This window comes from Lygodium microphyllum, chromosome 4, assembly GCF_053477565.2.
Source record: "Lygodium microphyllum isolate KBCC chromosome 4, Lygodium_microphyllum_v1.1.10, whole genome shotgun sequence".
In the NCBI taxonomy this organism is placed as follows: Eukaryota; Viridiplantae; Streptophyta; class Polypodiopsida; order Schizaeales; family Lygodiaceae; genus Lygodium; species Lygodium microphyllum.
The window spans coordinates 5,945,885-5,967,275 of record NC_141138.1 but is presented as its reverse complement, the minus strand read 5'-3'; the positions used below and the strand labels follow the sequence as shown (position 1 = coordinate 5,967,275).

Here is a 21,391-nt window from a genome sequence, read left to right as displayed (position 1 = left end):
CTAAAACAAGGAGTGGTTCGAGAGAGTTTTTGCGTAAACCCTAATTTGGGAGGGTTCATCCACATCTATAAATAGACAAGCTATCCACCATTCAACCCATCCTTTTGTGCAAGTTTCTCACTCTATCGTGCAGATTTTAACCATCAACCACCAATCATCTACTATCCAACCATCACCGATTGCAACCCATCACTATCCAACCCTACGTGGCTTGTTTTTTACCATCACCCTACTGTTTGGAGGTTTCCATCTATTGCGTCATCATAGCACCTAGTCAACCTACGTTTTCAATAACTCATGCCAAGCAACAGGCTATTGCCATCTCTCCCACTAGGTGATTGCTATAGTACCTGCATTTTTGTTGTCTAGCAAGCCGCCCACATCAGCAAACATCTCTCCTGCTATCACCTGACTGTTCTCTTCCTCGGGTGATTAGTTTTCAGCCTTCTCTAGTGGTACACCACTGCGTTTATCAAAATTTAGCCTCCGACTACTATGTCTTAGTGACCAGCCTGTTGCCCTTCATTATTCAACACTCTCTCATCTCCTACTAGTGGTTACAACACTCGGGATCCATCTCTAGTGGATATCACACTCCGACACTGCTACTTTGCCCTTGAGCATTCTGTATACTCTTGCATTGATTCATTCACTTTAGAGTTCTTCTCTCTCTCTCTCTCTCTCTCTCTCTCTCTCTCTCTCTCTCTCTCTTTTCGTAAAAGGTAATTGTATTAATTACGAAAAAAAGGTACAAGATTACATGATTACATGATTACAAGAGACACGAGGGCCCTAGGCCAACGTGTGGGAAATCCCCGTACTAATGCACGAAAAAGGTTACACCAATCATGGCAACGACCCAGAGGCAATTGCCATGTGCCCTCCCGAGGGAGCAAGTCGGAGTGCCGGATGAGATCTATCTGCCAATGCAAGAGCCCTTTAAGCCTGGCAATATGTCTCGGTACATTAGAGGCCGAATCAAAGAGAAAAGCATTGCGCGTGGTCCAAATGTGCCAACATCCCCAGTATCTGAAAAAGTGAAATAAGATCTTCATATGCAACTGTGGCGGTGTGGGGTACTTTGGGCGCACAAAAACCCAATCGAAAGGAGTTAGTGAGGACCCCACCACTGCGCGCCAGATTTGCGACAAGAGTGACCAGATATTCTTGGCGAGCGGGAAAGAAAGAAATCGATGTCGGGCCGATTCCGCAATAGTGGTACAGAAGAAACAATTGCCATTCGAGATTCTACGCTTGGAAAGGGCCGAGGCAAGAGGAAGACCACCAATCATTACCCGCCAAAGAAAGACCTTGCATTTGAAAGGTGCCCTATTCAGCCAGCCCTCCATCACTGTTGCCTGCCACCATGACTGCGATTTCCGCAGTCCCCAAACAATATTAGCTTTCACACCCAACCATTGATGATCTTGAATCAGAAGATGATACACCTAATTAGTAGAGACCTTTTCCAGACTCAACCGGCCTGCAAGGTCCCAGTCCTGCCAAGGACGATCCACAGCCAGGGCAGGAAAGGGTTGCCTACCCTGAAGCTCCGACAAAAGCTGTTCCCATAAACCACGGTATCCGCGCGGGATCCTAAAAAGTCTCCTAGCAGTCCGAAACGATGCGAGGACATTGCGAGTGGCAAGGGTAGCATCCGCAATCGAAGTCACACCTAAACGGGCCATGCGGTTAAATCTCGATCTGAGCTGATGTTTGTCTTCCCATGAAAGTAATCGCGATACTGCCAACAATTCCAACTGAAAGGAGTTAGTCTGCAAGCGGTCTCCCACTGGATACCAACGGGCCTTTTGGAGCACCACTTTCCAAGAGCCGACCAAGTGCAGTAACAGAGAGGAAGAGGGACTGGAAAATCGAGAGTCAGCATTAAGGACATGCCACCAGGAGGCCCGAAGTGGTGTATTACCATGGCGTAGCCCGCTGTCCTCAAGAAAATAACGGGCTATAATGGTCCACGGGTGATGATCCACACACATGGCACGAAAAAGAGACCAACGAAGAGCCAGCATATGAGTTTCTGCATCCAAAATAGCTCCACCGCCCATGCGTTTAGGGGTACATGTATGTGACCATGAAATCCACGAAATACCTGCCTGCAGTGAATCCTTCTTCCATAGCATGAAACGAATGGGATGAGTGAGAGCCTTCAAAGTAGTAGGCGTCCACGGCAGCAGTGGCAGGAAATACGTTAGCATTGGTAGCATAATTATCTGAGCCACTTTGAGGCAGACATGGAATGGCCACGCTTGCGACTTCCAATACATAAACTTCGCCGCCAGTTTTTGTGAAATCCACTCCAGTAGTTCCTTTGGTCGTACATCCACCCCCAATGTGTATCTAAGATGCCTGACAATGGAGCCACGGGAAACCATTTGGCCCTGCCAACCTAATGACTGTAAATCAGGCTCCGTGCAACTGAGTATGGCTGATTTAAAGGCATTGATGCGAAGACCAGAGGCCTGACCAAAGAGTGTCCAAACATCTAATGCCTTTCGAATGTTGTCCCTGTCCGCCCGCAAAATCATAAAGGTGTCATCAGCCAAAGATTGGGTAATGAAGTGCTGCCCCAAAGGAAGAGACAATCCTGCCAGCTGAGCAGAAGCCGCCATTGAGGATAACATTGAAAGGACCGGGTGAGTCGCCAGGGCAAAGAAGCGAGGACTCAAAGGGCAACCCTGTCTGACCGAGCGTGCAAGGAGAAATGGCTCTGTAACCCCACCATTGAGCATAACTCTTGAAGAAGCCGCAGCACTAATGGTGTAGATCAATCGGGACATCCGAGTACCAAAACCCATAGCAGACATGAGATCTGCAATGAAAGACCAGTCCACATAGTCAAAAGCCTGTTCCAAGTCCAATTGAATCAATACCACTTCCTGACTGGAGTGCCGCGCATAGTCAATAGCCATTTGCACATTTAAGATATTATGCAGAATGTTGCGGCCCTTAATGAAACCATATTGGAGAGGATGCACAATAGCTGGAAGGTGCTTGTGAAGCCGATTCGCCAGCACTTTGGAGAAGATTTTATACATCGAGCCCATCAAAGAATTTGGTCTCCAGTGTTGCAGCCTTGACGGCGAAGGGACCTTTGGAATCAGTCTGATAAGGCCTTCTTTCCATGAGGAAGGCATGACCCCTGTTTCCCAAACCTGCTGAAACATAACCGCCAATGGCTTCACCAGCTGCGTGGCCGAGTTCTCAAAGAATTCATTAGTGAGACCATCCCAACCAGGACTTTTATCCTTAGCCACGTGTAACAAAACATCCATAACCTCCTCCTCGCAAATATCCACCTCCAAAGTGGCTTGCATATCAAGTGGAACCTGCTGGCGGACCAGATGATAGAAGACCGAGCGGGCATGCGTAACCTGGCTAGAAGGCGAGGGAGAAGAACCAAGAAGTTCCATAAAATAATTTCTGCACATATTGACAATGGTCTGCGGATCAGTGACCATGCGACCTTCCAAATCCTGGAGTCTAGTCATATTTTCGCGAGCGGGAGAAGCATGCAAGGCGCGAAAGAACTTATGAGACTGGCAGGCACTATCTTGCAATGTGGCAGTCAAGTTATGCAGCTTGGCCTGCTGATAAGATTTCAACTGAAACGCTTGAATAAGATGGGCCAAACGCATCTCCAGTGACAGCAGAAAATCATCATCTAGGGTATCCACGAGCAACGAACGGACCAAAGCCAATAAGTCCTGTGCTGCATGTCGACGTCGCCGACAAAGAGAGGCATGATGGATCCCATACTTCCGAGCAACCCGTTGCACATTAGAGAGCAGCCGTGCAAATGAAGCCAAGCCCTCAGAGGCGAAGTCCAATAAGAACCTCTCAATCAATTGCTGCATATAGCCCTGAAAAATTGGATGCTTCAAATAAGAGGAGTTGAAACGTAAAGGGAGCCTATCTAGCAATTGCATAAAAGGTGCAATAGGTTGTGCCCGCATCTCAAGCTGGAGGGGAAATGGTCCAACAATGCATATTGCTGCAAGACCTTCATTTCCAGCATCTCGGGAAGAAAATCATCCCCGTGTATGATATACATTCGGTCCAACCGCGACCAAGTAGTTGCATATTGTGCGGAATGAAAAGTAAACCCTGAAAAAGAAGGGTGAAGCCACGACCAAAGATCTTGCTTAAGTACGCGCAAAGCAAAGGAATTCCACACCCGGCTTTCCGGCGCATCCATTACCGAATGCCCTGAAGTGGACTGAGAAGAGTCAACACACATATTGAAATCTCCCATCAAAAACCCCCTTCGGCCAAGTGACATCGAGCCCTGCAAAGTCGACCAAAGATCCCGTCGGGATGCGGAATCATTCGGAGCATAGAGGCCCAGCAACCATAAAATCTCTCCTTCAAATAAGACTTCAATTACCAGAAAGCGGCCCTGCACATCATTTTTAACAAGAACAGGCTGGTATTTCTCATGGACAATCATCAACATGCCCGAATAGTGCGTAGCATGTGTCCCTGCATAAAACAGATGGAATCCATGACAATCCACAACTTTTCCTGCTTCACCATGACTTTTGTGCTCAACTGCACACAATACATCCCACTGGTTTTCATGCAAGACAGTCCACATGGCATGTTGCTTATGGCGAGAGCAAATGCCTCGCACATTCCACGTGGCTATCTTCATATATCTTCAAAAAAAGGAAGCCAGGAACGAGGCGCCTGTTGCCTCGATTTCACCTTTTCCGCGAGAGCATCCAGGACACCCTCATCCAGAAAATCAGCCAATACTGCAAACGAATTCTGGCGACCTGCTTTAGAGGTAGAAGGAAAATCCGCTGCCTTGGGAGTGGGGCGGGGATAACGCCGATCCCAGGGTGTAATCACATTACCTTTTGTATCAAACGCCAGCTTAGCAGGTGGGCCCTTGGGACCGTCTGTATAGACTTTCCTTGTAGACTGATTACAGGGGGCAGACGGGGCCATAGTACGCACAGCATGCTGTGAAGTGAACAGTTCTTTCCTGCGCATATACGTGCGCACGGAATCCTGTGAAGCATTAGGCCCAGGATCCACCAGGCCTGCATCCAAAAAATTTGGACCATTTCTCGATTTGTGCATGTCATCCTTGCGCAGGGGCCATGCTAATCTTCTCTGTATCGTTCCAATTTTATCAGATGCTCCGAAGAGACTCTCTCTCTCTCTCTCTCTCTCTCTCTCTATTTGTGTTTGTGTTTTTGCATTTTGAGTTTTGCATTTGGTGTTTAGGGTTTGAGTTTTACACATCACTCTCTGTGTCTTTGTGTTTCTATCATGGACGTACGCTCTTTGTTTCCTCAATGCAAACCCTAGCAATTTCTTCACATGGGGGACTCCTAGTGTCGATGTTGCTGGCCCAATGTGACTCTAAGTACCCCTATAAAATAGTACTTTACTACTAGAGATGTCTACCTTTGACATAGTGAAGGATTAGCATGTTGAATTGCCAATGAGTCAAATGAGAAGAAATAGAAAACTAACTTGCAATGTTAAGTGAAAAGAAAACGTACAGCCCGGTGTTGGCTAACTATTGAAGGAACTCAATATTGGGTAGCATCAATCAACTCTTCAGACTGTTTAAGCATAAGCCTAGTGTTCGGATTCAAGTCTTCATGCTAAGAAAATAGTGAGCTAACCTAAGTCAATCATGTCAAATACAGTGCAAAGTTGATACATTGCATCATCTAGCTTGGCAGTGTGTAAACTTATAACAGTCAAATCATCCACATAAAGAATAAGGAAGAGTAGATGACACTCAACTAAACACAAATAGAGATCCATATCCACATGACTATCAATGAATCCATGTAAAGTGAAGAACGAGTCAATCCCATGGTATCAAGCTCAAGGAACATGTTCCAATCCATAAAGAGCCTTTTACAAGCAGTAGTACATCTACGAAGGCACTTTTAAGGTACATCTAGTAAATGGGCCACCAATAATGGGGCCCAAAAGGTAGGACCAATCTTATGATGGTCACCATAGAAGCAAGGTCTCTATGTAGTTGATACCCTCCTATTGAACATATCTTTTGGTCACTAAAAGGCTTGTACCTGTCAGAGTGCAGCGGTGCGGAAGCGTAGGACTGAGAGAGAGAGAACGCAGAGAGAGAAGGGAGAGAAAGAGACAGTGGACAATGAAGATCTGCTGTATAAAGAATGCTGAATACAAAGATATACACGGGCGCAGTGCGCTGGACTGCGTGTCTCCACCTCGACGATGCGACCTGCTGTCCACCTCGAAGTCTGCTACAGTCTGCACCGTCTGCTGTCTGAAATCTGTGAACAGAGACAGAAAACTGCGCGGCACCGGTCTGTAATCTGCGACAGAGAAAAGTGTCCAGACTGCTGGAAATGTTGACTATAAATAGTCGAAAACTGCCATGAACTGGGGCGCCAGAAATAGGGCGCAGCCTGGAATAAGTCGGCTGCATTAAATGCAGCCGACTGGGCTGCAGACAGTCGGACTGCCACGTGGCAGTCCAACTGCACAGTCCGACTGACTGTGCAGCTGCCCTCCAAAACAGGCTATGATCTCTAACACCCCCTCTCAGAGCCTGGACAGGGCAGAAGCCTGAGGGAGCTGGAATGTTGCCGAAGTAGAGCCTGAGGAAGCGCCTTCGTAAACAAATCCGCAAGATTGTCCTCCGTCTTGCAATACTCCACAGTGATGGTCTCATCCAGAAGCTTTTCTTGGATGAAGTGGTACTGAATCTCAATGTGCTTCGTCCGGGCATGAAAAACAGGGTTCCTTGCCAAGGCAATGCAACTCTCATTGTCACATCGCAGCAATGTAGGACGAGTCTGGGGGCACCCAAGCTCCTCCAACAATCTCCGAAGCCACACAACCTCGCATGTGGTGGAAGACGCGGCCCGATACTCTGCCTCAGGAGACGAAAGGGCTACCGTGGGCTGCTTCTTGCTACTCCATGAAATAACACCTGCACCCAAAGTAAACCAGTAACCTGTAGTAGACCGCCTGTGGTCCACGTCACCGGCCCAATCCGAGTCGCTCCAACCTGCAAGTACAAGATCTGACCCATCTGTCCCTGCGGGGTAATGAATCCCCAAATCAGACGTCCCCCTCAGATACCGAAGTATCCTTTGAGCAGCCTGCCAATGCACCGTCTTAGGTTCACTCATGAACCCTGCCAAGAGTCCAACAGCAAAACATAGATCAACCCTGGTGTTGAGAAGCCAAATCAAGGACCCTATCAACTGTCGATAGCGGGACGAATCCGCCAAAGGAGAAGCTGAATGAGAAGTGGCCTTCCAGTTCGGATCCATAGGAGTAGAGAGGGCCCGACAATCTTCCATCTCAAAAGACACCAAGAGCTCCTGTACATATCTCTGTTGGGAGAGAAAGATCCCCCTCTGGGACTGATAAATCTCATGGCCTAAAAAGAAATGAAGTAGCCCCAAATCCGTCATCTCGAACGTCCGATGTAAAGCTAACTTTGTCTCCTGGACCTGCTGTGCATCATCACCTGTGACAATCAAATCATCAACATATAATACAAACAGCACACAACCATCCTCGGAAGTGTGAACATACAGCTGCGGATCGGCCTTGGACCGCCGATATCCCAACTGAGACTGGAGGAACGAATCAATCTTCTCGTTCCAAGCTCGCGGGGCCTGCTTGAGGCCATACAGGGCCTTCTTCAACCTGTAGACTTTCCCATCTGAAGAACCAAAGCCAGGAGGCTGCTCAACGTAGATCTCCTCCTTCAAATCACCATTCAGGAAGGCCGACTTCACATCCAACTGATAAACAAGCCATCTCCTATGGCCAGCCAAAGCAAGAACAGCTCTAATGGTTGCCATACGAGTTGTGGGGGCAAAGGTGTCATGGCAGTCAATCCCTGGGCGCTGGGCAAAACCCTTAGCAACAAGGCGAGCCTTGTGCTTATCCAAAGTACCATCACTGAGATATTTGGTCTTGAAGACCCACTTGACTCCAATCACCTTCTTCTTCGGGGGGCGTGGCACAAGTGACCAAGTGCCATTCCTCTCAATAGCCTCCAACTCAGCTTCCATAGCTTTCTTCCATGGGGCAGACTGTAAAGCCTCCGTTACGGAGGTGGGCTCTCGGTCCTGCATAACACGGGACATCAAACAATAATTGAAGCAAACAAGCTCCGAAGAATGCGCCTGGTGCCTCCGTGACCGCGGCGGACCATCCTGCGGTCCCCGCTCCTCAGGAACCCCCTCGATCCCTGAATCACGGAGTGTGTCACGGGCCCAACGAGGAGGAGGCCGAACCTCCCCTCGTCGTTCTCCATCAGCAGAAGACTCTGGAATATCCACCGGTGGTAACTCCTCAGAGGGGTCCGGTGGAACAGTAGACTCTGTGTCAGAAACAGAATCATAATCAAAAGGCACGGGCTCCAGTGGAACTGTAGAAGGAGCCCAACTCTCCCCTGGATCTCCAAGAACGGGATGCTCCTCACCCGTTGAAGAAGCCGGAACCTCCACAAACCGCACATCACGGCTAGTATACACATCCCGCTTGACGGGATCATACAGTGGGTAGCCTTGGGACTGGGAGCTGTAGCCAACAAATACCTGTTTTCGGGAAGCCGCTTCAAATTTATCACGGTGAGCCTTGGGAATGTGAACATAGGCATCACACCCAAAGACTCGAAAGTAAGAAACATCTGGCTTCGTCCCAAAATAAGCCTCAAATGGAGTCATCCCTTCCACGGCCGAAGTAGGGGATCGATTAAGAATGTGGACTGCAGTAGCCACAGCCTCGGCCCACAGAACCTAAGGGGTCTGTCGGTGCTCCATCATGGTGCTCGCCATCTCGATCACACTGCGGTTCTTCCGTTCTAGAATACCATTTTCTTGAGGAGTATTGGTATTGGCAAACTCCTGGTGAATTCCTCTATCTGCACAAAACCGAGCAAATTCATTAGACACAAATTCACCTCCCTTGTCGGATCGCAAGGTCTTCAACTTCCGGCCTGATCGGTTCTCCTCAAAGAGAAGCCAATCCTTGAAGTGCGAGAAAGCTTCTGACTTTAGTGCCAAAAAGTAGGCCCATGTCATCCTGCTGTAGTCATCCACGATCAGCATGAAGTACGAGCTCCCACGCAGGGACTCATTCCTCATAGGGCCACATAGATCCGTAGATACTAGCTCCATCTATGAAGTAGACTGCCGCGAAGCGGTGTGGGGAATGGCATCTCTATGCTGCTTCCCCCGTATGCAGGAGACACATGGCTGCTGGCTCACCACTATATCCGGCAACCCGCGAACAAGCTGTCCACGTGACGCCCTCCGAAGATAGTCATAGTTCAGGTGACCAAACCGAGCATGCCATAACTCAGACTGTGACTGTGAGGTAAGAAGAAGAGTAGAGAGGGCAGTGGAAGACTTCAGTTTGTAAATGCCGTTCTCCTCATATCCGGATGAGAGAACCTTCCTCGATCCACGATCAAGGACTCGCACAGTAGAACTGTCAAACTCCACCAAAAGACCAAGGGAGCAAATCTTATGAACTGAAAGGAGATGGTACCCTAATCCTGGTACATGCAAAACCTCTGAGGTATGGGTGCCACCTCGTCCATCCGGAATAAGCTGCATCTTACCCCGACCTACAACAGAAACTGAAGAGCTGTCTCCAATGAGAACCTGCCCACGCGAAGGTCGCAGCTGGGCAACACCATCTGATGAAGGAGTCATGTGCCGTGAGGCACCACTATCAACAATCCACTCTTGAGCTTGGGGAGCCGTCATCGCAACATCAGAAGCATTCGGTGAAGCGTCCTCAATGACAACTAGATGTAGAAATGCAACTGATGAGGGTGCAGCCACCGCTCCAGAATCCTTGGTATCCTTCTTCTTGGTGTCCTTCGTGTCTTTGTCAGGGCAATCCTTCTTCCAATGGCCAGTCTTTCCACAAATATGACATGTGGAGTCTTTGTCCTTGTCCTTATCCTTGTCCTTCTTGGACTTGTTATCCCCCTTCTTCTTCTTTTGGTCCTTCCCCTTCTTCTGAGAGGCTTGACCTGTCAACGCCTCCGACTTGGAAGCATTCTGTCCCTTTAACTGTTCCTCTTGGTCCAAGACCATAGGAACCAACTCTTCCCAACGAAGAGTAGACTCTCGCCCCGAAGCAATAAGAGCAGAGTAAAATGTACCGAATCGTGGCGGCAACTGGGACAATAGTGTGATCGCCATGTCTTCGGAGAAAATCGGCTTCCCCGCATTCTGAACCTGCATCTGTAGCTGCCTTAGCTTGTTAATGTGTTCCCTTAGCGAAGAAGACTTATTGACGGACAAGGTCCGCATCTGTACCTCCAAAGAAACCCTCTTCATCAGGGTCATCCGATTGTACATTTGATCAAGCTCCAGCCATATCTCACGAGCCACCGTCAAGTGCTCGATGTGAGCGATCACGGCTATAGTGCATGATAAAAAGAGAAAGGATCGAATCCTGGCATTCAGTTTGTCCCAATGAGACTGGGCCCTGGCCAATTCCGCACGAGCATCGAAAGAGAGTTTGGACTCATCTCTTACCGAAGGCCGGTCAATATCCTCCTGTACCAACTCCGCCAAATCATAGGACTCAAGGATGGCCAACATCATAACGCGCCAAATGCGGTAGTTGTCGCCGTCGAGCTTCTGATCTGTAGGAAGAGCCGGTAAGACAGGCACCTTCCGGTCCATAATCGCCTTGAACTCCAAGTCCATCTCTGTAGACATCTTCACCTGCAATGCCTTCTCAAACGCAAAAGCAGCCCCCTCTGACTGGGCAAACTCAGCCTGCTAAGGCTCTTCCGCGTCCCGAAGCTTCTTCACCCGCCGGAGGCGATGAAAAAGTAAAACCTGCACTTTTAGGTTGAAAACTCAAACTTCCTCCGCGTCAAACAGCAGTAACAGCAGCAAATCCACCACCTGTACTCCTTTCCTGTGCGCCCACACTCGTTTCAGCCTTGTTCCAAGGCGCAGCCCTCCTGTCTACCCTTAAACGCAAAAAACGCAAATTTGTGTCGCGATGGAAACTCCTCTTCAGGTTGATTCTGCGCTCAGTCAACCCTCAAACACTGCTCTGATACCATGTCAGAGTGCAGCGGTGCGGAAGCGTAGGACTGAGAGAGAGAGAACGCAGAGAGAGAAGGGAGAGAAAGAGACAGTGGACAATGAAGATCTGCTGTATAAAGAAAGCTGAATACAAAGATATACACGGGCGCAGTGCGCTGGACTGTGTGTCTCCACCTCGACGATGCGACCTGCTGTCCACCTCGAAGTCTGCTGCAGTCTGCACTGTCTGCTGTCTGAAATCTGTGAACAGAGACAGAAAACTGCGCGGCACCGGTCTGTAATCTGCGACAGAGAAAAGTGTCCAGACTGCTGGAAATGTCGACTATAAATAGTCGAAAACTGCCATGAACTGGGGCGCCAGAAATAGGGCGCAGCCTGGAATAAGTCGGCTGCATGGGCTGCAGACAGTCGGACTGCCACGTGGCAGTCCGACTGCACAGTCCGACTGACTGTGCAGCTGCCCTCCAAAACAGGCTATGATCTCTAACAGTACCTAGTCGAGGTACCATCTAAGTGGAACTTCACCTTCTTGAAGGTCCACTTTTGGATTGATGATTTGTTGATGCAAGGGTCTAACCATCAAGACGCAAGTCTAATTCCTAGCAATGGAATCAAGCTCCTCCTCCATGGCTTATCTCGATTCTCCACTCATACACAATAAGGGCATCTAAAATTGAAGAGCGATCACTTGTCTTCGAGATAAGCATGACTCTTTGAAAGGATGGCACCTCATGTTGGTGTGTCACAATGGGTCAAGAATGGGGGCCTTGCTAAAGGCTTTGGCAAATAAGTGATGCCAAAGTCTTGAAGGGTCTACATAGAATGGATATGTGTGAAAGGGAGGACGAGTACAAGAGTGAGGTAGAATAGGCAAACCCTACAAATGGGACAACCAAGAGGAACTAGAGGCACGGGGAAGCCTAAATGAAGGATGGAAAAAGCTCAGGGGAAAGAAAGGGGTGCCTAATAGGGGCAAGGGTGGGTTGGCCATACTTGGAACCTAACACTTGAGATCTAAAGTAGAGAGTGTCTTGTCTTGCAACGATAGGAAAGGATAGGGCTCAAGATCAACCCCATTTAAAGAATAACCATCGAGAAGCACATCATAATTGGTGACAACAAACCACACAATGCAAATAGACCTTGGACACCATATAGAGGTTCGATGCAAATATGTTGTTTGGACTTAACATCCAACTTCATCCTCTTCCTCTACATAGAAAGTCCTACATGAAATCGATTCGACATACTAGAAAGCAAGGAAAGTTGACGGGTCGATTTGGCTCCATGAGCATTCAAAAACAAGGAGAAAAATGAGGATCAATGATGCTAGTCACTATTTTAGGTTGGATATTGATGTCGGCCACTGTTTTGGGGATGAAAATCGGATATTTCTCTCATGCTATTCTCCCTTATCTTTGTTAGATGCATGATAGAATTTGCTGATAGAAATTGAAGATTTGAGCCTTGAAGTTGAACCTAAAGTGTTGCTGACGGGGAATTGCTATCAGCTGATCCCAAGTCTAAAACCAGCAAGGTTTAGGGTTTGCATGGCTACATTAGGATGCATGCATGCATATCTCAATATTCTATGAAGGTTGTGGATGCAAACTTGATCAGTGGACAGCAGGTTAAGTGTGTTTTTCAAGGACTCCAAGGCTGATTTTCATGCAATTGAAGAAGATTCAATTTGGGACTTCCTTGAGTGTGGAATCGAGGGGTGAATTGGATTTTATGGCTACTAGTGACAGAGAACAGCAAGATATTCCAAATATTCTAAGGGAATTGGCTTCAACAATAGAGAAAGTTGGAATCTCAAAGCATATCTCTTGAGTTTGAGGCAAGGCTTGACATCGTCTTAGGGATTCAAGCCAAATCTCAGTTTTACAATAGGATTTTTTAAACTTACGTGAAAAGGAATACTGCAAGGGACACCGATGTTTTGGGACCAATCACACGTTGGCTCGTCTCAATTTCTTGATTGAAGTTGAGGGCAATTTAGCCTAAAGTGTTAAAATGTGAAATTTCTCAATATATTATTTTATTTTTTATAAGTTTATTGCTTGCCGCAAATTCATGTAATCAGTACTATCTAGGATTTCACCACCCTTTCTCAATAAGGAATGCTTGTTTCATTCATTCAAACCTCTACAAACGGCACAGATACATCTACATGCATGAGCACAAAAAGAGAAATGAGCGGGCTCGTGAATTGAGCTGATCCCATCAAACTACCAAGTCCAAGGTCACTCCAACATGGGGATCTAAGGTAGGTCAATGATGAGGGAATGTGAAAAGGCCCCATTGGTCAAAGGTGCTAAGGATGCACTCAGCTTTGTAGGACCATAGAGAATAGTTGGTCCCATCCAACTTTTCAAAAGTAGGGAGAGAGGGTAGGACAAGCTTCTAAACAAGTGGTGCCATAATTGCCAATCATGGACTCCAAGCCACAAAAGGGAACAAGGAGAGAATAATATGAAGGTGGTCCATCAATCGATCAACATCACAGTCTCTACCCTGATTTTCAAGGTCTTTATAATGCTCATCACAGTCAAAGTGGTCAAAATGTTGGTCTTCACAACTTCAATTGACACTTTCATGGTCCTCATGATGCAAATCCACATGATCCTACAAATTGTAACAGTCTCGAATTTGTTAAAGTGTATGGTCCTAGAGGTTGTGCTACATGCATAATCAAAGAGAGGAAAGTGTGTTCAAGCTAGAAAGCTATAAAACAATGTACTTGCAGACCATCAAATCAATAAGCCTCTTTCATGCCAACATGATTCCCTACTTTTTCTTCTTTCTACCATAATCTATTGTTATCTTCTTGCTTAACCATGTTTTTCAACATGGTATTAGAGTCTCCTTCCTAGAGGTTGTGAGGTTGTGGGAGCTTCCATAGCTGCTATTCAAAGTCCAGGAGCTCAAGCATTGGAATCATTCTTCTCCAACAAGTCCTTGAAGTGAAGATTGAAGTTGGAAGTGCCAAGCTCATTGAGAACACAAGAAGGCTATCATCCATTGAAACATAGCTCTCTATTGTGCTCATATCATATTTTTGGTTCACTTTGAAGACTTCCATAATCAAGAGGAGGAAGAAGGATAGCCATTGAAGTGCTTGTACAAGGTTATTTGGTCAAGCTTTTTGTGTTGTCTACCATCTACAAGGGGAAAACTTATCAACAAGTCGAGGCCCTGCTTGAGACTATAAGCTCAAGGCTTGCTTGTCACCTAAGCACAAGGTTTGCTTCTGTCACACAAACAGAGAAGAAGGAAGAGTAGCTTGACTAGTGAAGCTCTAATGCTTCATCTCGGCATCGTACAGTAACTCAATGTGCTCTCAAGGAAAATTGGGGCAAAAAATCTACTTTTTGGGCTTTGAATGAATTTTTGGCACTAGAATAGGCGTCAGCCTGTTTCAACAATTTCCTTTCTTAATCTTTTCTTTAAAATCCTTACTTCAAAGGCTCAATTAAGCCACTATCCAAATAATCCCCTTTCACACCTACTCTTGAGAAGAAATGTCAGAGAATTCGTGCAAGAGCTGCAGAACACGGGGTTCAAGATACAGCAAAGAAAGAGGCTAACAAGAAGATCTCAATATTTGATGCCAAAGTTCACTATATTGCATGTCATAATCGTAGAGTTACAACAAAGAAATGGAGCAAACTCATGTTCTTTATATGCTGTCATGAACAGTTTTGGTATTTCAACAAGTGATCCTCTCCTTGGTAACCAAAGATCCATATATTTTATAAGTGGCAAAAAGCAGCAGCAATTCCCTGATTGTATTTGTCTAAATCCTTCGGCTAAGTGTTGAAGAAGAAATTCAGAATTTCTCTGTAGTCCAGGAAACCAATGAAATCTTGGACTTGGGGATAAGAGCACCAGAGAATAACTGAGTTGACTGTAATTTTGGACCTTGCCAGGACCAGGAAACTAATGAAAGGTATCCAACAAAGTCCAAATTCACTGAGAGGAGTAATTATTGAATTTCTTCCAAAGATATCATACTCTCCAACAGAGATCCAGAGGCCAATGAATAAAGTCTGTAAACATTATTACCAGCACGAATAGGTAAGAAAAATAGATTTATGGAAACAGACGGTTGTAGGGAACACTTGACCCCAATGACTCTCTCTCTTTTCTCTCTGCTTTGACCAATTTAAGCATGTCCTGTAGATATGGCTGAAAAGGGGTTTGCTTGCCCTGCAGCTCCTTTGGTAAGTGTGAGTGCTTCAAGGAAAGGTCAATAGCCCGTCTGAGGCGTTGATTGCGAGCATTGACCACAGACTGAGGAAATCTATTCAGTGCTTCCTTCACATCAAGATCCTGATTCTCATCATACAAGTCATCATAGCGCAAGCCGTAGCTTCTGAGCTTGGCGCCTAGAGCCACAGTGTATCGCTATCGTTTTCCTACTATTTTGCCTCCCATCCTCTGTTGCTGAAATGAATTTCTTCTTTGGCATCACTCCAGGACCTGTATCTATGCCTTCCTAAGCAGTGGCACCAGTTAATCGTTCATCAATAGACATAAGATGGCGAATAAGAGGTAAATATGCAGGCAAGTCATTGCTGCTGGGCTGTGTCTCCCAAGAGCTGAAGACCTCTTTGACATGATTCCATGCGACACGCTCTGAATCAGTAGGATTCATGGCAACATAGTTGAGAAATTGGGTAACACTCACAATGGGTCTAATGATCTCCTCGTAACTCTTGCGGGGCTTCACAAGCCGAATCCAATACTTCTCTTATCAGAGACTGCCACCGCATCCTCAGCTGAGTCCGCATACGGCAGAGTGGCAAAGGAGATGGGATTCTCGTCGCCGTCCTCGAGCCGCACAGAGCCTCCGCGTCGAAGCTTCATCCCGCCTTTCGTCACCTTCCTCATCCTTTGCTCTGCAACCTCCTCATCTTCTTCACCTTCTGTGTAACATCGTCTTCAGCTTCACAACATCCTTTTTCCATGATCTCTCCTCGTCTCCTTCTACTATGCCCTTAATCTCCACTTCCTTCTGCTCGATCAAGGAAACGATGCGCCCAGAGGCCCCTTATCATTGGTGTTTGTGATCTTCTTCATCTGCCCCGCCGTCTTATCCTCAGCGGAAACATTCAGAATGCCGTTGGCATCGATATTGTAGCAGACAGTGATTTGAGGCACACCACGAGGAGCAGGGAATATCGATCCCACACACCATGGAGTCTCCATAAAAAATTGGGTTTTTATTTGTCTCGATCTGCGTGGCTCTAAGACTCAATGTTGCAGTTAATAACGACCTTCCCTATCCTTGTCATGAAGAGCGGAAGCAATCCAAACTCGGTAGGCAGGAGCAGTCCCTTCTTATCATCGACAGTTATGGACGATCTTGGAGCTTCCTTCCGGCTCGCTTCTCTGCTTTCGCCCCTCCCTGTAGGTAAAGAGGCTGATAAATCACCTCAGAAAGGCCATCTAAGGCCACAAGCATGGGCCCGTCATGTACAAGCTGTTGGATGCCGCACAAGCTATCAGATTTGCTGTTGGGTGCCAAGCCAGGTGCTGTCGCTTTGTTGAAAATGCGTATGATCCATTAGAATCGGATCCACAGTTCTCATTTCCACGACGAGGATAGCCAGTTAGAACTCTCCCGCCTCTAGAAGGTGTGCTCTGTGCAGACCGCCTACTTGGAGTCCTCGTAGCCTCCAAAGTTGTGGCCTCTCCCTCTCTCCCCGTCAATTCGAATTCTTTCCCCAGAAAGCGAAAAGGAAGGGCCTTCCCCATTCCAATTCAGGCGCAGCCCGCCACTTTACCTTTTTCAAAAATATACCCTTTTCTCCCAGAATAGACACAGCATCATCATCCACTTAATCTCGTATTAAGGGCATTCATTTTGGTTCATGTTCTGCATAAAGCTTTCACGGTTTTCGACCCCATACATTCTTGTCAGATAACCAAAAGATCAATTGCTTCTTCTGTTAGCTTGATTCATAACAAGCAATGGATGTATCCATAAGACTTTACAATGTAAAAGCTTTCACATATTACCCTTTGTTCATCTCCTTGCTTCTGACGTAGTGATTTTCCACAACATCTGATGTCTGACATCTCTTTGCAATCAGCATTTCAGTCCTATTGATGGAATTCATCCTCCTCGAAACCTGTTCAGCCACTGTGACGGCCTCTGTCAGTTTATATTTGCCTCTGATAGTTTATATACTATCAATCTCTCATGAGGATTTCAGTGAGAAAGGAGCAATGGTGAATGAGCCTGTAAGCAGGCTAGAGGGCAGTGCCTTGGCTGTTATTCAAAGCAGCAGGACAAAGATCCTTTGGCATCAGTTTTTCATATTTTTCTAATACACGCACATCATGCATCCAAACAAAATCATGCGCATGCACTAAGGGAATATATACATTGGATGCGGATTATTAAAATGCATCACACAAACAATGAATCACACGCGGAAATTAACACAAATGCACAACAAAAGAAATGGAGGTGTATACGACTCGGATGCGCAGCATCACGACATCCAACTAGTTTATTGGTAACCCATGTTTACACCGTCTATTTGAACTAGTTTAATCTTCAGCATTGTCCACACTGCCCAATTTTAACTCATTCTTACAACATGCTATTTACACTACTTACTACTCCAAAATTGGATATAGTAAAAGCGAAAGTTTTTATACATTGATATATACACTTGTAATCTTTAAATATTTTCCTTTCCGTGTAAACCAAAGTTAGACTGCCATATGAATCACCCGTAAAACCTTTTCGTTTCCAAAATGTCTGAAACAAAATCAGTGGCCAAATTTAACGGTCATATTTTTATACATGGAGGATGAAAACTATGTACCACCTCATGCACAAGGACTTATGGGAGTTATTTCTAGAAATGGAAGATTCTAATGATTTGCAATGGAGAAGAAAAAATAATAAGGCATTGCCAATTATTGCATGGGGCCTTTCAGATGATGTACTCACCACATCTTAGATATAAAAAGAGCAAAAGAAGCCTAAAAGAAACTTGATAAATTTTTTGGTTCACAAGCAAAAAATCCAAATCTCTTAATGGACTTTTTCATATTGGACTTGAATGGCTTTGATTCTCTCTCATCACTTATCAACAAATTCAAAAGCCTAAAGGTGCAACTCTTATCCATTGGAAAAGATATTAAAGAAGATGAGGCAATAGTTGTACTCTAAAACAATGTTGATAAACTAGACAAAGGCTATGAACAAGTTGTGGCTATACTAAGAATGTACCTGATAGAAAGCTAAATGCACTAGAAGTTGCTTTATATAGGCAAGAGAGCAAGATTAAAACAAAGACCCAAGAGACTACACCGAGCCCCATAGTATCTACATTCTATAGAAAAAAATCTTCAAAGATTGTTTGCAAGACATGCAAGAAAGCTAGACACGAGAAGCAAGACTACTGAAACAAGGGAAAACCCAAGTGCAAGAATTGCAACAAATACGGACACACTGAGAAGAATTGCTAGAATGAAAAAGCCAACCATGCACAAGAATTATCATCCTCTGAACAATGTAATGACACTCTTTTCTAGATAGTTGTAACTTGTATTGCCTACACTTTGTTTGTCACTACATGAGCTAAAGTCCTTGGAGGCAATCAAAGAGAGAACATGCATCCTTAGGTGCACTTATCTAGAGGGTGATCTAGCACCAACAAGGGGTGTTGAAAGTGTATGGTGCTAGAGGCTATGCTAAAGCACATGACAAAGCATTGCATCCCATAAGCAAAGAGAGAAAAGTGTGTTCAAACTAGAAAGCTATAAAACAAGGTACTTGTAAACAATCAAATCAATCAAGTCCCTTTCATGCCAACACGATTCCCTACTTGTTCTTCTTCTTTCCACCCTAATCTACTTTTATCTTCTTACTCAACCATGTTTTTCAACACAATTTATATCCTTCAAAAAAACCTGCAAAAAACAAGAAAAGGTTGTCATTGATGTGGAAAATGACCTGCAAGATGATGACATCAACCTATTTACGGTCCACCTAGATGCTAAATGGCAAAGTCTTGAGACTTAACAGCATCAACACATAGGACAAGGAGTATCTAAGGAAAATCTAGCAAAACGCTCCTATATGATTATGCATGGCCGTAGAAGGCAAAAGGGAAGGTGCCACGACAGAAAAACATAACCATGGGAATGATGGGACTGACCAGACAGAGCAGCTTGTGGCCCTTCTAATGTGAAATGCAGCCTCATCTAATGTCACCAGCAGTCTAGGATGGTTGCACAACACCCAGATGGGTCTGCCCATCAAAAAACCATCAACATGATGATTTTGCAAAGGGAAATGGAGTTGGAGCAGATTGAAAACTGGATGTTTTGCCTAAAAATGCTGATCTGCAGCTCTTAGATGGTTGCCCACCTATGCCACAAACAGATGCTTCTCTTCAATCTTTTCTGTTGTTAGGTCCTATGATGTTGCTTTCGGTTGTTGCAGGTCTGCCTGCTTCTTCCCTTGTTCCTGATCAATCTTTTCCTGTCTGCTGTAGCCTAGGCAACCAGTTTTTGGGTACAAGCGGCCTGTTTCCAGCCTCCTACCATCTGCATTTTGATCTGCAGTCTGCATTTTTAGGGTTTCTACCTCCGTTCCTGCAATACAGGGGTATTTAATGCATCTCCTATCTGCAATTTTACGATTTTTCCCTTGTGCACGCTAGGGGACTGTATTTTCAGGCTTTTGTCAATGTTTGGTGGCTATAATCTCTCTGACTAATCCTTTTCTAGCTGTGTTTTACAAAAGCGCCTGTGGTACATGGTTTCAAGAGCTATTACGCATCCCAAGAAGCAACCATGCTGAAGCAATCCTTACATGGGAGTCTAATGATACACATGTTTATTCTACTCTTCTCAAGTGTATATCTAGAGAGGTCCTTCTGATGGTTACCTCCTGTAGAATAGCTTCAAATATATGGGAGAAGTTACAAATGTTGTATGAGGCTCCATCCACCATGGTTTGGACACAACCTCTACACTTGTAGAGCAAACAACCACCAAAAATGGTAAATTGTTTCTACTTGATTCCATGTTGAGCACCCCAATTCTACAATATTGTGGTAACAGCTCCTTTTTAAAGAAGGCCCTAAACTCAAGATCTTTATATTCATGGATCTCAATTCCCAAAATGGATTTCATAATGCCATACTATATTACCTTGTCCCCCCATCATCTTAACCACATATTGATGCTAACTAGATAGTTAGAGAATCTTCTAATTTTTTGACAATGGTATAAATGATAAAATTATGGGTGGCTAGATCCTCTATCATGATTGTAACCCCATGATGGTTGACCATCCAAAGGATACTATTCAATCTTTTCTACTTCACATTACACAAGTACATGACCAGTAGAGATTGTGCTCTATAAGCTCTCTCTAGAGTTTGATGGAGTAGCCAATGCTCTGCAAGCCCAAACATCATCTATACACATGAGCTTTACTCATATGTCCTCCATGTTGTTTGAGCATGAGGCGTCTGTGGTTACACAGGACGCTCAATCTCACTATGGTAGCCATGAGGAGGCTTTTGTCACATTAGAAAGGGCTGAAAGAAAGAAGACGAAAAAGGCCCAATGTTATCACTTTGGTAAGAAGAGACATATATGCAAGGAACTGAGGCATCACAAAAGAAGAAGAAGAAGGATATGGACTCCTCCAATCAATTGTCATCCTCCTCCAACTCCAACTCTGATTCAAATCCTCCAACAAAGACAAAAACTAAGGCACAGAAGGGTTCATCTTCTTTAGTGAAGGGGAAGGGCATAGCAGCTCCTTCCTCTACTACCTTCTAGTGTTGGCGATGCATGTCAAGAAAAATGATGAGAGGGTATGCGCTCATACCATATCAAAGAGACAATAGGGTTTGTGGGGAGAAACCTAGAGTGTACGGCAAATGCTGAGAGAAAAAAAACTCAAAAGAAAGTGGAGAATGATGAATGTTGAATCGTGCTAAATAAATCATGCCGATACAATGGAGCAAATCTTGAAGATGATTAAACTATCCTGGCTGATCAAGCGGCAATATCTGTAGGGCCCAGTGAAGGGAGCGAAGCACAATTCTCCAGATAGTAGGATATTGAGGTAAATGCTGAATGGTGAAGGACAGTTGCAGAGGGAGCGGAATGCAGTCTTCGGATCCTGTCTGAGTGCTGGAAGAATATCACCAGCAACCACCACACTCCAATGTCTAAAGGACAGCAGGGCAGCTTGCCTCCAGTTGAAACACAGCAGTAGAGGACCCAACAGCAGCAAAACGCAACATATTGGGTGTGCAAACTACATG

At 45.5% G+C, this 21,391-nt stretch overlaps 1 protein-coding gene and 1 non-coding gene across 2 annotated transcripts in view; both read right to left on the bottom strand.

The window, feature by feature from the left end:
- Positions 1 to 21,391, bottom strand: part of LOC148036761 (putative low-specificity L-threonine aldolase 2) — a 68,083-nt gene that overhangs the window by 24,078 nt on the left and 22,614 nt on the right. The gene's annotated exons all lie outside the window — the stretch shown is intronic.
- On the bottom strand, positions 5,076 to 5,177 carry LOC148036762 (U6 spliceosomal RNA). Its single transcript, XR_015690813.1, has one exon. It is a non-coding gene; the product is annotated as a U6 spliceosomal RNA (small nuclear RNA).